Genomic DNA, 14,948 nt, shown 5'->3' with positions numbered 1-14,948 from the left:
CTTATAAATTATGGGTCTCATAGTATCAAAACAGGACTGACATAAATTATGAGTTCTGCATAGTCGTAACTAAAACTCGCAGTAAACATGTACATGCATAGAACTTTATGACAAGCAGAATAACTGGACCAGAGTAGCAAATAAATTTAACCGTGAAACGATAAAAATATATTTCCATTATCAAATGTTTCTTACATCAAAAAGTCCAGGAGCCATAAGAGCTCGGGTTTGATACAAAAGGTAAATAAAACAAATATTTACAATGGACCTGAGGTCCTCTTTCCTAAATGATGGAAATAATACCATGATTATAGTAAACTCAAACGAAAAATTGCTGAGGATTCACATATTTCCCTCAGTAGACTTTTAAAAATGAAAACCAAATAGCTGCAGTCATATGATAAGGACAGAGATAGACTGAAGGCATAAAAGCCTAAAGGTGTGCCAAAACCCTAGTGAGGTTTGTCAGTGTGAGCAACCGAACCAACTGCGGAGAAGGCTCTAGAGGAACCCTGTTCAGGGAATTCTGGCGACTGCCATCATATCTGAAACACAAGTAGTAAAATATGAACCATAAAGCGGGGAGCCAGTAAATGACTATATTCATTGACCTCTAACATGGGAAACCCTGCATCAGGAGTATGATGCTTACCTGGTGACGGGTGTGAAAGCATGATATCCTGAGAGCCTCGCCATCCCTCATAGTAGTCGGCACTTCTAGCCGCACTCATCCTCCTTCAATCAACAAACAAAACAAAAGGACTATTACAGTCATAAACTTGATAGTGCAAATCTTCAAGGAGAAAGGGAGTCGAAATAAACTAAAAACAGAACAATATAGTCTTGCATGTATGCTTGAATCCCGAAAACACTATATGGGTACTTCTATGCCTTGAACCAGGGTCGCAGACAGAAAAATTACAGGTGAACCCTGATGCAAAGAGAGGCGGAACCAAAACTAGAGTTGGCGCCAAGGCAAACAGACGGTTTGAGACTCGAGTTGGCGTAAATGAATGCTCAAAACCCTAGAGTAAACCTCAACCCTCAGATCAAGGACTTGTGATCCTCACCATAAGAGATGGGTGAAGCTCGAGGAGCTCGACAGCCGATGGTACGCTGCCCATGCCATGTGACATGATGGAGCACAAAAAGGATAAGTATCCAGCCATGTGTAAAGCGTAGAAGGAACTGACACGTTGAGACATGAAAGAGACCAGGACTGATAGCACGGTAAATTAATGTAGGCAAGCCACCATTCCATCGGAAAACCTTTCCGATCACAAGCGATCCTTAACCAGAATTCATTCAACCGGAAAAAGGGGAACCAAGTACAGAAAGTGACGTGGCAATATAATGCGTGGAGGGAAAAATAAACAATTTTTTTTTTTTGTAAATGTGTAGGTAGAAACATGGCACTTATTGGGAAAAAAGGTGCTCCCCAACCTAGTATGGTAAATTTGTTGTAGTGTAATATTTAACACTTCAAATAACTCAAATTACATAAAAATAAAAATTAAATTAAATAAAAAAAGTAATGTAATGTAAACATTTTGACTCGGTCAGAATAAAGTAGAAATAAAAGTAAAAAATAAAAATGGCCCATGGTATTCATGTGTAATTCATCCTATTTAAAGGGGTAAATTAAATCCTCATAATCCATCTTAGCTCCAGATCTATGATAACTCGAGATATTTTAAGGATAGGTTGTTGGAAGGGTTGTCCTTCACTAAGGTTGGGCCATCTGAAGCAGTGACAAAGGCTAATTATTCACATTAGGCATGTTCAACACAATTTTCTTTCAAAAAATAAAACAACTTTATGAATATTATGAAACCATAAAGTTGTTTTAATTTTTATTCATAAATTTATAATATTCATATTACATGTGTAACATGAATATTATGAAGCCAAAAGAAAATATGTTATCTTAAATTTATTAGGAATGAATTGAAATGTTTTATAATTTTTTTGCTTTTGATTTGATTTTAATTTTTCAATTTTCTATTTACTTGTTTATCATTTAGATTATAGAAATATATATTTATAATGTACTTGTTTATAATTTAGATTATAGAAATATATATGTATAATATATATTAGATTTTTTTTTTCTTTTCATGGAAGCAAATCAAGTATAAAAAATTGGTAAGGAATAATATCCAAGAGGTCCGATAATATAGCTAGAATTTCTTTTGATAATAGAAATTAAATTAAGTTGACAAACTTTGTCATATGGAGTTAGTTTAAATGTTTTTTATTTGTTATTTTTAATTAAATGAAATATTGTTTAGGGTGACAAACCCAATGCAATGATTTGATTTAAACATTTTACAATCTTTATTTTGAGTTAATTTTTTCAACTTTTATTATTAAGTGATGTTGTTTTTTTATTGTTATCAATCATTTGAGTAAATTCTAAGGTTCATATTTTTTTAAAAATATTAAATATGGATATAGAAACTTTATTGTTTATACACCAAAGAATATGGATTACTCAATTAAGCTTTAAATGTATGTTAAATATAGTTTACACAATTAAACATAATGTTCATTTTACTATAAATAAATTTCAAACTTCAATTTAATTTTTCGAATTATTGATTTAGGAAATATGGTTAATGTGAAATTCATTGCCGTAGGTATATATGATAGTGAAAAGGATGATCCCATTACTCTTGTGATTGGTGGATGAAACCCGTGGAATCTATAATGTTTTTGAAAAGTAAGGAAATCTCACTATTAATTTAGATGCCCCCTTTCGGGGAAAAATTTCAAACTTCAATTTAATTTTTTGAATTACTCATTTAGGGGATATGGTTAATGTGAAATTCATTGCCATAGGTTATATATGATACTGAAAAGGATGATCCCATTAATCTTGTGATTGGTGGATGAAACCTCTTGAATCTATAATGTTTTTGAAAAGTAAGGAAATTTCACTATTAATTTAGATGCTTCCTTTCGGGGAAGCTTGTATGAACACTTGTTGACATCCATGTGGTTATTCCTATGAATGGAGGATATTGTGAAAATTCCAATTGTAGTCGCCAACTAACATGTTCTTCATATAGACATTTGAAATTTGGGATTGGCATACCTTCATAAAGAATTCCATATAATAGGGAGATCCTTAGACTAGATATTTTTTAATAAGGTGGTTTTGGGAATAAGGGGGATCCTAAAAAATTTCCCAAAATGATATTAACTTATAAAATTATTAATACAATAACTCTTTTTATAGAAACAAATTGGCTTGAAAAGAACTATTTATATAGAATTAAAGTGATTAATCCAACTAGCCATCAAAATCTAAAGAATTTGTAGAGATCTATATATAAAAAATGTTAGCATAATCCACGGTTGCCAACAATCATATACTTATCACAATCAATAAATGTTATACCCCAAACTAACTTTTAGAAACTTTTGTGGGAAAACTTTGGCCCATTGTAATAAGATTCAAGAAATAAGATATACTCTTAGTGTAATATACTCTTAGTGTAATAGTGGTAGTCACTAAGCTCTAGGTTACTCCAAGAAAGTAGATATTCACCATGGTTAAAGAACAAATAAAAATAAATAAATAATAATTATTGAGTACATATATATTATAAATACTTATTTTTTTACAAATTTAATAAAAATAACCTAAAGAATATAAATATAGTTATTATGCATTCACACTGCAGTAAAATTATAAATAAAATTTTCATTTAACTAATTTATATCATAAAAAGCTAATTTGAAATTATTCTATTATAATTCTATTTTACAATAATAACCAAATTTTATAACTCATTTTAACATTAATGGTATAATTGATTTTAACTCAAAAAAATTGAAGTTTGGTGCATTAAAATTAAAATATATTTTTTAAATGAAATCAATAATGTTATTTTATTTTCTATAACTAATAAATTTGGCTATTTTTCTAACTCAAACTTAGATTGAGTAAAAAAATAGTGGAAATGGGAACATGGTCACAAAATGACTTAGGGTAGTGTGTTGCAACCTCAGATTAGTGGGTACAATTTTTTTTTGTCATAAAGGGATTATATTATTAAAACATATTTTACTAATATCATTGTTAGTTTTGTTAATTTTTGGAAGGTTAGATGATTCTTGATTGTAGATAACTGCAATTTCAATTTTTTTCACCATTTCCATATTATATATTACATTCAACGTATACAACCAACATAAATAGGGATACCAAATAAAATTCTAAAAATTAAAAAGTTACAATTAATATTTTAATAGTATTTCTAATAACTATAATTTCAAAAAAACTTAACGTGGAATTCACTCATATATGCAATACAAAAATGCATTACTATGATTAACATACCAAAGCCAATTGCATTATCTGGATTGGCATTGGTCTCTCTTAGGTGTAAAATTCATATACGCAAACAAAAATGTAATATAAATTAAAAAAAATATTATTTGACAAAAAAAATCAAAATAATTAGATAATATTATTCAAGACCAAGATAGTAAATTGGAAATCTTATAACTATGTGAAAACATTATTGATATCAAGATAAATAATGGAAAACAGGTGATACTTTATTATTATTCAAGAAAAAGTTTGATCATATTTAAAAATTACATGATAAGTGTCATGTATTCAATTAATATGTAATTCTTAAAATAGAACAACTTAGTTTTTTGTAAATTTAATACACCTATTGAAAGATTTCAAGGCTATGCATATGTGTACCTTGAAAATAGCCACTTCCAAATCAATTCAAAACCTCGTGAGCTTGAACATCATAATTTTATGATTTCAATTTTTTTTAAGTTTTTTTTCTAAATCATTTAAATATAAAATTGTAAAAGTACTAGACATAAAAAAATATATTCATTATATAACATAACTTTGTATATATACATTAAGGATAAAATAATACAGTGTCTAGAAGTTTGAGTTCTTTTAAGAATAGAGAAAATATTAAATGAGAAAAGTAAATACTATCAATATGTCTCAATATTTATATATATAGAGTGTGTTTGAAAACTTCAAATAATTTCATCACCTAAAAGATAAATCCTCTAAACCATAACGAGGATGACATGAAACATATTGAAGATTTTCAAATTTATACATTAATTCAAAGTTTTATGGGGTTTGCAAAGCAAAATAGGGGTTTATAATTTCTTCTAGTAGCCCCAATCCTCTGCAATAAGCCTTGTTGCATGCAAGGTTATTTTGCCTAGTAATCATAATCCTAAGTAATAAACCTTGTTGTGCTCAAGGTTACATTTTCTAGGTAAAGGAATTCGATGAGAGTTTGAAGAAGAGAAGTTGTGTTGTTCAAGACAAGGCTGATGAAGAGATGTTGATGCCACATCTATTCATTAACCTTGTCTTTTCCAAAATAACATCTCTTAGACCACCTCTCTTTTGGTTCCTTTACTTGCAAGAGATAACCTTGCACACAATAAGGTTGATTATGCAGGATTGAGAATATTAGAATATATAACTTTTCACACACAAGCGATTATTACTTAAAATCAGGGTTACTAGAGTGGATTATCAACCTCTACTTTCCTAAACCCGACTTGCTAAAACATTATAAAAGCTCACATATTGTTAGAAACTTCATTACCTTTCACCTCATCATCTCTTTGGTTTAGAACATTTCTTTTTAACGTGATCAATTTTTTTTTGAGTTATCAATCTCTTTCCATGTACTCTATATAAATAAAAATTTGAAATATTTCATCCTATTTATTATTTTCATTTGGGATTTTCTCAATTCTTAAAAAAACCAAAAGTAAACTTTAAAAACAAAAAGCATAATTCTGACCTGAGATGTTTCCTTAAAACACCGCAAAAGGGTAATTTCATGAAAAATGCATCCATCATATCGCTCATCATATCACTTATATAACCAAGGGGCGAGGGGAAATACATAAGATGTGAAATATATTAATGTCAACTGGCTATATGAATGTCAACTCCCTTCTTATACTGCAGAAGATCGAAGCAAGCTAAATAATAACAATAATGAAAATAGTGCTACAGAATAACAATAATGAAAATAGTGTTGAAGAATAAGCCACCATAGCTTTGAGGCTGAGCATAATATAGATTATGGGAAATAACAATAATCAGGCCAAGGGTAATGACTGTAATATCCTCTTGGGATATAGTATCGAGCCATATAAAGGTTAACAAATGTGAATTTGGTCTTAAGAACCAAGCTTCAGAACAAGAACATGTCAATATGAATAAACCTGTCAATTCTTTTGAATTTAATATATCAATTATTAATTTTTTGGTTATGAAAATTAAAGTAACACTTTTTCAATTTAATAATTTTATAGGATATAACTTTTTGGGCCAAATGCTAATATATTTACCCATAACATCATGGATACAAATAAAAATGGTATAAAGTAAAAGAATATGAATTAAAATCCTAGAAAGCAAAAGGTTACAATTTCTAAATAAATTTTATCCAAAAAATAAATAATATTTTTAAATTCTTATTAATAACCACAATTTCTTATCACCTTTAACTTTCAAAAAAAACATTTGATATATATATCATAAACAATTGTATTATTGGGATTGGTATAGCTGAGAATTCAAAAGCTTTATAAATTAATTGTAATATTTTTTAGAATTTTTTAGCATTATAAAAATAAAATAAAAGTTTTAGTGAGTTTATTATTATTTTTAAAGTGTGGAATTGATATATATAATTAAAAATACAATTTAAATGGTAAAAAATATTTTTTATTTGATAAAAATTCAAAACAATTAAATAATTTTATTCAAAACCAAAAATGACAATTGGACATCTTTTACATTGGTCATTATCTAAATATGTAAAAAGATTATTTATCTCAGATTGTAAATAAACATAATCATTTTATTAAAAAAAAATCCAATTTTCTAAAATGGTTTTTTATTAACCATTGGTCTCTATTAAATGCATGCCACACTAATACCTTTGAGGTTTACTCATCCCAACAACAAGTGTCGATGCTTCGTTATAAATTGTCTACTTCAATTTTGGGAATGGTTGGGTTGCCTGATCATCCAAGCGAAAAGTGGTGAAAAGAAGTTGGTTGTTTTGTTCATTTAACTAGACTCGATTGAGTTTTATAATGTTCTATTATGGAGAAAGTAAATTTTCTTCTATTGAATTTATTAGGATTGAATTTTAATGTTTTATAAGTTTTTATTTTTGTGAAGGTGAATTAGCACTTATTAGAATCCTAAAAAAAATATGAGATAATATGTAAAAATATTTTGAATAAGGAAATGACATTTTATAGAGATTATAGGGCAGCACAACCTATTCCCAATGTCATAGAGTATCACTGATTAAAACTTGAAAATGAAATGAAAAAAAGGAACAAATTCACCCAAGGTGAGAGAAAATAGAACTAGGGTTTGTTAGAAAGGAATTTGTTACATGTAATGTGTAATCAAAGTTGCTTCACACAAGATAATCAAATAAAGGAAACCCCATTTCTAATGGGGACTTCCTATTATGGAATCCTCGTAGAAAATATTAAAAAAGAACTTAAATATGAAACAAGAATATAAATTATTGATTCTATGAGAAGGAAAAATTGTAAAATGCATGTAAACCTTAATGAATTATTCAAATTATTAACTCATACAAGTAGTTTGAAATAAACATGAGATATAACTTATCCTAGAGAATCTAGTCATCTTGTATGAAATTCTAGAATTTTCAAAGAATGCCTTGGAAGCCAAGTGTACTAAAAGAGTTAGAGAGTCAACCTTCACCATTGTATATAACAATATAAACATAGTAGAGGAATTGGGTTTTAGAGCTAGGTTTGAGAGTGAAAGAGAGCGTGCAGTGCAAGTAGTTATGCTACTCTAGCTCCAAATCAGCTCCATTGTTGATAAAAAACCTAAGAAATATGGATTGTTGTTGATCGTGACAGATGACCAACTCTTCATTCATGTGGCCCTCACATGGGACAAGAGTCGACTTGTATTCACCTTATTTTCTCAAAATTAGCATGACATCCTTTGACAACTCTTCATTCATGTGGCCCTCACATGGGATGAGAGTCGACTTGTATTCACCTTATTTTATCAAAATTAGCATGACAACCTTTGACATCTAGAAACTTCAGAATGATAAAAAAAATATTTATTATCACAATTATTTATTATAAATTACTGTAAATTTAGGAAATACATAATATATTATATCCAACATTATATATCTATATGTAAACCCTTTATAGATTGTGTATGACCATATGATAGGTCACTGAAATCTACCATAAGCCCTAATATTAATATGAAGACAACATGAGAGAGTGACAATGTTAATACAAGCAATCAAAAACTATAGAAGGTATAGCGATCATGTGCTGTTAGCATACCTTTCTAAGAGGTCTTTAAGACCAATAGGATTTATGATTTTGGCTCTATATAGAAGGTATATATATATATATATATATATATATATATATATATATATATATATATATATATATATATATATATATATATATATCTATATATATACGATGATAAAAATTAAAAGATAGGAAGAAGATAAATTGACTTAGAAAAAATCTTTCGTGGAAGTTTAATAGTGAAGAAAATTAAGTCCTATTGTTTTATTTTGCAATAAAAATTGTTTCCATTCCTTAGAGTTTCTTTTTGACAGAGTATGTTATTTCCTCATAATACTTTTTGCATCATCACTTTGACACGCCTTGTTCTTCCTTTAAATGAATTAAGGAGAATGTATGATATATATTACAAGACTAGTCTCTTTTGTTTTTTTTCATGACTAGTCGACTACTTCGAGGCCTAACTAATACATCTAGGTCATGCTCGACTAAGTCTCTCATTCATTAAAAAAATTTACTCAACTAAGGTTTGTCTAACTCAAGAACTGTAAATGTTCTTAACCCTTGATTATGCCTCTAGCCTTATTTGTGACAACCTAATTTTTCCCTCTAGCCATACTTTTCCTTAGCGAGGTGTGCTCTTACTTTCTCTCAATTAGCTCTATCAAATGATAGACAGGGTGTGCCACTAAGAATACATTTTCCAAACCCATATTATTATTTTTGGTTCGGGGCTAGTATCACAAACTATATGGGTGAGTTTACTAATTATTTCTTAGTATAATTTTAATTTATTCAAATACAAGTAGCTATATTTAATTACAAATGGAAATAAATATAACAAAAATTAGCTAATTAATTAATTAACTAATTAAATTTCCCTTTCAGTATTTCTTAGTCCAATCTAGTTGCAAAGTCCAATCTAACAGTTTCCTTGGTCAAATGTAACCGTTGAATGATTCAATAAGAGATATATCATTAAAAAAACATATTGCATACATCATCTCGTTTGTGTTCCACTTTGTAACTAGTAAAAGTTTTTATATCTTAAAAAAAAATAATGATTTTCTAGATTATCCAAAGGAAGTTGGTGAGTGATTAAAATAACTAATCCAGCTAGGTCACGCCCTAGTGGGTTGGTGACTGATTAAAAACTTTTAATTAACGAAGGTTTTCCCAACTCTGTAAATGTTCTTAACCCTTGATTATGCCTCTAGCCTTATTTGTGACAACCTAATTTTTTCCCTTTGGCCATACTTTTCCTAATTTTTTCCCTTTGGCCATACTTTTCCTTAGCACCGAGGCTAGTATTTCTCTTATTTTCTTTCAATTCGCTATACCAAATGGTAGACAAGGTGTGGATCAAAAATAAGTTGGCCAAATCCATATTTTTATTTTTGGCTCCATGGTACTATGGGTGATTTTATCAATTAGTTTTTAATTTAAGTTTAATTTAGTCAAATACACATATTTAATTACAAATGGAAATAAATATAACAAAATTAAATAATTAATTAATTAACTAATTAAATTTCAATTTCCGTGTTTCTTAGTCCAATCTAATTTCACAGTCCAATATAATTGTTTCATTGGTCAAATTTGACCGTTGAATGATTCAACCAGAGCTATATTAAAAAACATATTGCATATATCCTGAGGTTTGTGTTTCTCGTTATAACTGCTAATAGTTTTTATATCTCAAAAAAATAATGTTTTTCTGGATTATCCCTGGAAAGTTATTTATCTATTCAAATATGTTTGTATTAATATTTTTGTATTAATATTTATATAAAGACGTATGTGTATGTAAAAATTATGTAATTATTTTAAAATTAGAAAGGTAATTATTTATTATGATATTTGATTTAAAATATCATAAATTATTTTGTAAATTATATTTATATTATTTTTTAGTTATTTAGGTTATATATTCAAAAATAAACCCTATTTAATAAAATTTAAAATATATTTAATTTACTATAATATTTAACTTAAAATATAATAATTTTTTTGAAACTGTATATGTATTAATTATTTAGATATAGTTTATTTTGAGATGGAAACTTTTTTTTAGAGTAAAAATGATTTGATCTCTTTGGATAGACCTAAAGTTAAGATAGATATTGATCAATTTAATTATTATTATTATCATTATAATTAATAATTTTATTTAGATATATATCTTCCCAATCCATCACATAGAGTATTAATTGCCAATTTGTTTTGAACGAACCAATGTGGTTCATCATCAATAAATTAGATGATGATGAGCCACATTGATTGGTTGAAAGTGGGTAGGAACTTAATACATTTACGTGACTATCTAGAAGACAAATATCTAAATAAATCTACTCATATAAGGCTCCATTAGTATATTAGTTTTATTTTATTTTTCTTTCATTTTATTTATAAATTATGCGATTTGATTGAATCAAAATATTTAACATGACATTAGATTACAACATGTTTACAATATTAAGCTGAAAAGCACTTCTTACCACAATAATAAACTAGCTTTAAAAATATTATTAAACTCTTATATAAACAATAAATGTTTATTATAATATTAATAGTTCCTTTTAGTTTTAATTTAATAAATAATTTATTAAATAAGTTGTTGTAATAATTAATTTTGGGATATTAATTAATTTGGGAAAGTAATTACCAATACATTTTTTTATATAAATTTTATTAAAAGATAAATAGTATTTCAATATTATTTCGAAGAAACATTATTTTAAATACAATTAACTTGTTTAAGAATAAAGTGAGATATACCCAAGCCACAATTGCATAGCTGAAAATTCAAAATGTTCATAATCTATTCGTGATAAGTTTTGGAGATTTTTAGATATAATTTGGGAAAGTAGTTATTAATAGCTAAGGTCACTATAAATAAAAACACTAATTAAACAAGTAATCCATTTAAATTCTAGGAAATAAGAGGTTTTTAATATTATTTATAGAAAAAATAAATAATATTTTAGTATTTTTTTAAAAGCAAGATTTTAAATGAAAATAATTTTCTCAAAAATCAAGTGAGATATATGGCAGGAAAAATTAGATTATCTAGATTGGCATAGCAGAAAACTGAAAAGGTTGTTCAAAGTATACTTGCCATAAGATTTTCACTTTTTCTTCGAATATTTTTTGGTTGAATTTTGTGAAAATATGGCAAGGAACTAAGCAAAATTTTAGGCTGCTAAATCCATATATACAATCAAAAATTCATTTTAAAAATGGACATCCCATATCTCTAGAAATTGTAGATAAACATCATTATAACTATTTTTTCATAAAAATAATATCCAATCTTGAGAATTAAGTTTTTAATAACCATTAAGCTCTATGGGATGCCACTCACACTTATTGAGGGAAAAGGCACTCTCCAACCTAGTATGGTAGATTTGTTGTAATGTAATATTTAACACTTCAACTAACTCAAATTACATAAAAATAAAAATAAAAATAATCCTATAAAAATAAAAAATAAAAATAACCCATGGTATTGACCCATGGTATCAAGAATGCATGGTATTGATCCATGGTATTCATGTGCAATTCATCCTATTTAAAGTGGTAAATTAAATCCTCATAGATCCATTTTAGCTCTAGATGTACTATTGTTTTGAGGATAGTTGGCTCGAAAGGTTGTCCTTCGCTAAGGTTGGGCCATTTGAAGCAGTGAAAAAGACTAATTATTGACATTAGGTATGTTCAACAAATTTTTCTTTAAAAAATAAAAGAACTTTATGAATATTTGGAAACCATAAAGTTGTTTTATTTTTTATTCATAATTTTATAATATTCCTATTACATGGGTAACATGAATATTATGAAGTCAAAAGAAAATATGATACCTTAAATTTATTAGGAATGAATTGAAATGTTTTACAAATATTTTGCTTTTGTTTTGATTTTATTTTTTCAATTTTCTATTTACTTGTTTATCATTTAGATGATAGAAATATATATTTATATGATAGAAATATATAGGTATAATATATATTAGATTTAGTTTTTTTTTTTATGGAAGTAAATCAAGTATAAAAAATTATTAAGGAATAATATCTAAAAGGTGAAATAATATAGCTAGAATTTCTTTTGAAAATAGAAATGAAATTAAATTAAAGTGGCAAACTCTGTTATATGGAGTTAATTTTTTTTTTTATTTGTTTATTTTTAATTAAATGAAATGTTGTTTAGTTTGACAAACCCAATGCAATGATTTGATTTAAACATTTTATAATCTTTATTTTTTTGAGTTAATCTTTTCAATGTTTATTATCATGCAATGTTGTTTTTTTATTATTATCTATCATTTGAGTAAATTCTAAGGTTTATTTTTTTATATTAAATTTGGATATAGAAATTTTATCGTTTATACACCAAGGAAGATGGTTTACTCAATTAAGTTTTAAATGTATGTTAAATATAGTTTAGCCAATTAAACATAATGTTTTTTTACTATAAATAAATTTCAAACTTCAATTTAATTTTTTGAATTATTGATTTAAGAAATATGATTAATGTGAAATTCAAGGCCGTAGGTCATATATGATAGTGAAAAGGATGATGTCATTACTCTTGTGATTGGTGGATGAAACCTTTTGAATCTATAATGTTTTTGAAAAGTAAGGAAATTTCACTATTAATTTAGATGCTCCCTTTCGCGGAAGCTTGTATGAACACTTATTGACATCCATGTTGTTATTTCTAAGAAGGGAGGATCTTGTGAAATTTTCAATTGTGGTTGGCAACTAACATGCTCTTCATATAGACATTCTAGATTTGGGATTGGCACGTCGTCATAAAGAATTCCATAGAATAGGGAGATCCTTAGACTAGATATTTTTTAATACGGTGGTTTTGGGAATAAGGGGGATCCTAAAAAAAAATCCGGAAACTATATTAACATATAAAATGATTAATATAATAACTATTTTTATAACAACAAATTGGCTTCAAAAGCATGATTTATAGATAGTTAACGTGATTAATCCAACTATCCATCAAAATCTAAAGAATTTGTAGAGATCTTTATATAAAAAATGTTAGCAAAATCCAAGGTTCCCAACAATCATATAATTTTCACAATCACTAAATGTTATACCCCCAACTAAGTTTTAGAAACTTTGGTGGGACATCCTTGGCCCATTGTAATAAGGTTCAAGCAATAAGATATACAGTTAGTGTAATAGTGGTAGTTACTAAGTTCTAGATTACTCCAAGAAAGTACATATTCACCATGGTTAAAGAACAGAAAAAAATAAATAAATAATAATTAATGAGTACATATATATTATAAATACTTTTTTTTACAAATTTAATAAAAAATAACATAAAGAATATAAATATAATTATTATGCATTTACACTTCAGTAAAATTATAAATAAAATTTTCATCTAACCAATTTATATCATAAAAAGTTAGCTAATTTGAAATTATTGTATTACAATTCTATTTTACAACAATAACCAATTTTTATAACTTATTTTAACATTAATGACTCAAAAAGTTATATAAATGATTTTAACTCAAAAAAATTCAAGTCTAACATATTAAAATTAAAATATATATTTTAAGTGAAATCCATAAATGTTATTTTATTTTCTATAATTAATAAATTTGTCTATTTTTCTAACTAAACTTAGATTGAATAAAAAATAGTGGAAATGTGAGCAGATCACAAAATGGCATAGGGTAGTGTGTTGTAATCTTAGTGGGTACAATTTTTGTTCTTATCATAAAGGAATTATATTATTAAAACATATTTTTCTAATATCATTGTTAGTTTTGTTAATTTTTATAAGGTTAGATGATTTTTGATTGTAGATAACTGCAATTTCAAATTTTTTTCACCATTTCCATATTATATATTATTTTCACCCTATAACACCAACATAAATAGTGATACCAATTAAAATTATAAAAATTAAAATGTTAGAATTAATATTTTAATAGTCTTTCTAATAACTATAATTTCAAATCAACTTAACCTTCTTTAATAATTCACTCATATATATGCAATAGAAAATTGCATTATTATGATTAACGTACCTGAATGAATTGCATTATTCGGATTGGCATACCTCAGAATTCAAAATGTTCTCTGATAACATTTGGAGTATGTTTTAGGCTTATAAAAGTAAAATTAAATATGAAGAGTTTGTTTGGGTTTTCTTAGGTGTAAAATTCATATATGTAAACAAAAATATAATATAATTAAAAAAAAATGTTATTTGACAAAAGAATCAAAATAATTAGATAATATTATTCAAAACAAATATAGTATATTGGAAATCTTATAACTATTTGAAAACATTATTGATATCAAGATAAATAATGGAAAAAAGGTGAGACTTTATTATTATTCGAGAAAACATTTGGTCATATTTAAAAATTACACGATAAATGCCATGTATTCAATTAATATGTAATTCTTAAAATAGAACAACTTAGTTTTCAACTATGATATTTTTCTAAATTCAATACACCTATTGAAAGCATTCGAGGCTATACATTTTTGTACCTTGAAAATAGCCACCTCCAAATCAATTCAAAACCTCGTGAGTCAAAACCT

General features: G+C 26.7%; 1 long non-coding RNA gene across 1 annotated transcript; it reads right to left on the bottom strand.

Moving 5' to 3' along the window:
* Nucleotides 1-213: 213 nt before the first annotated feature.
* Nucleotides 214-1,000, bottom strand: LOC149227996 (uncharacterized). Its single transcript, XR_016247176.1, has 3 exons — nt 923-1,000; nt 653-735; nt 214-545 (listed from the first exon to the last, which is right to left on the bottom strand). It is a non-coding gene; the product is annotated as an uncharacterized LOC149227996 (long non-coding RNA).
* Nucleotides 1,001-14,948: the final 13,948 nt, after the last annotated feature.

The sequence above is a fragment of the Pinus tabuliformis genome, chromosome J (assembly GCF_031772625.1).
Source record: "Pinus tabuliformis cultivar Carrire ecotype Pingquan chromosome J, CPIR1, whole genome shotgun sequence".
NCBI classification, from domain to species: Eukaryota; Viridiplantae; Streptophyta; class Pinopsida; order Pinales; family Pinaceae; genus Pinus; species Pinus tabuliformis.
Note: the sequence above shows the minus strand (reverse complement) of the source record. Positions and strands in the feature narration are given on the sequence as shown.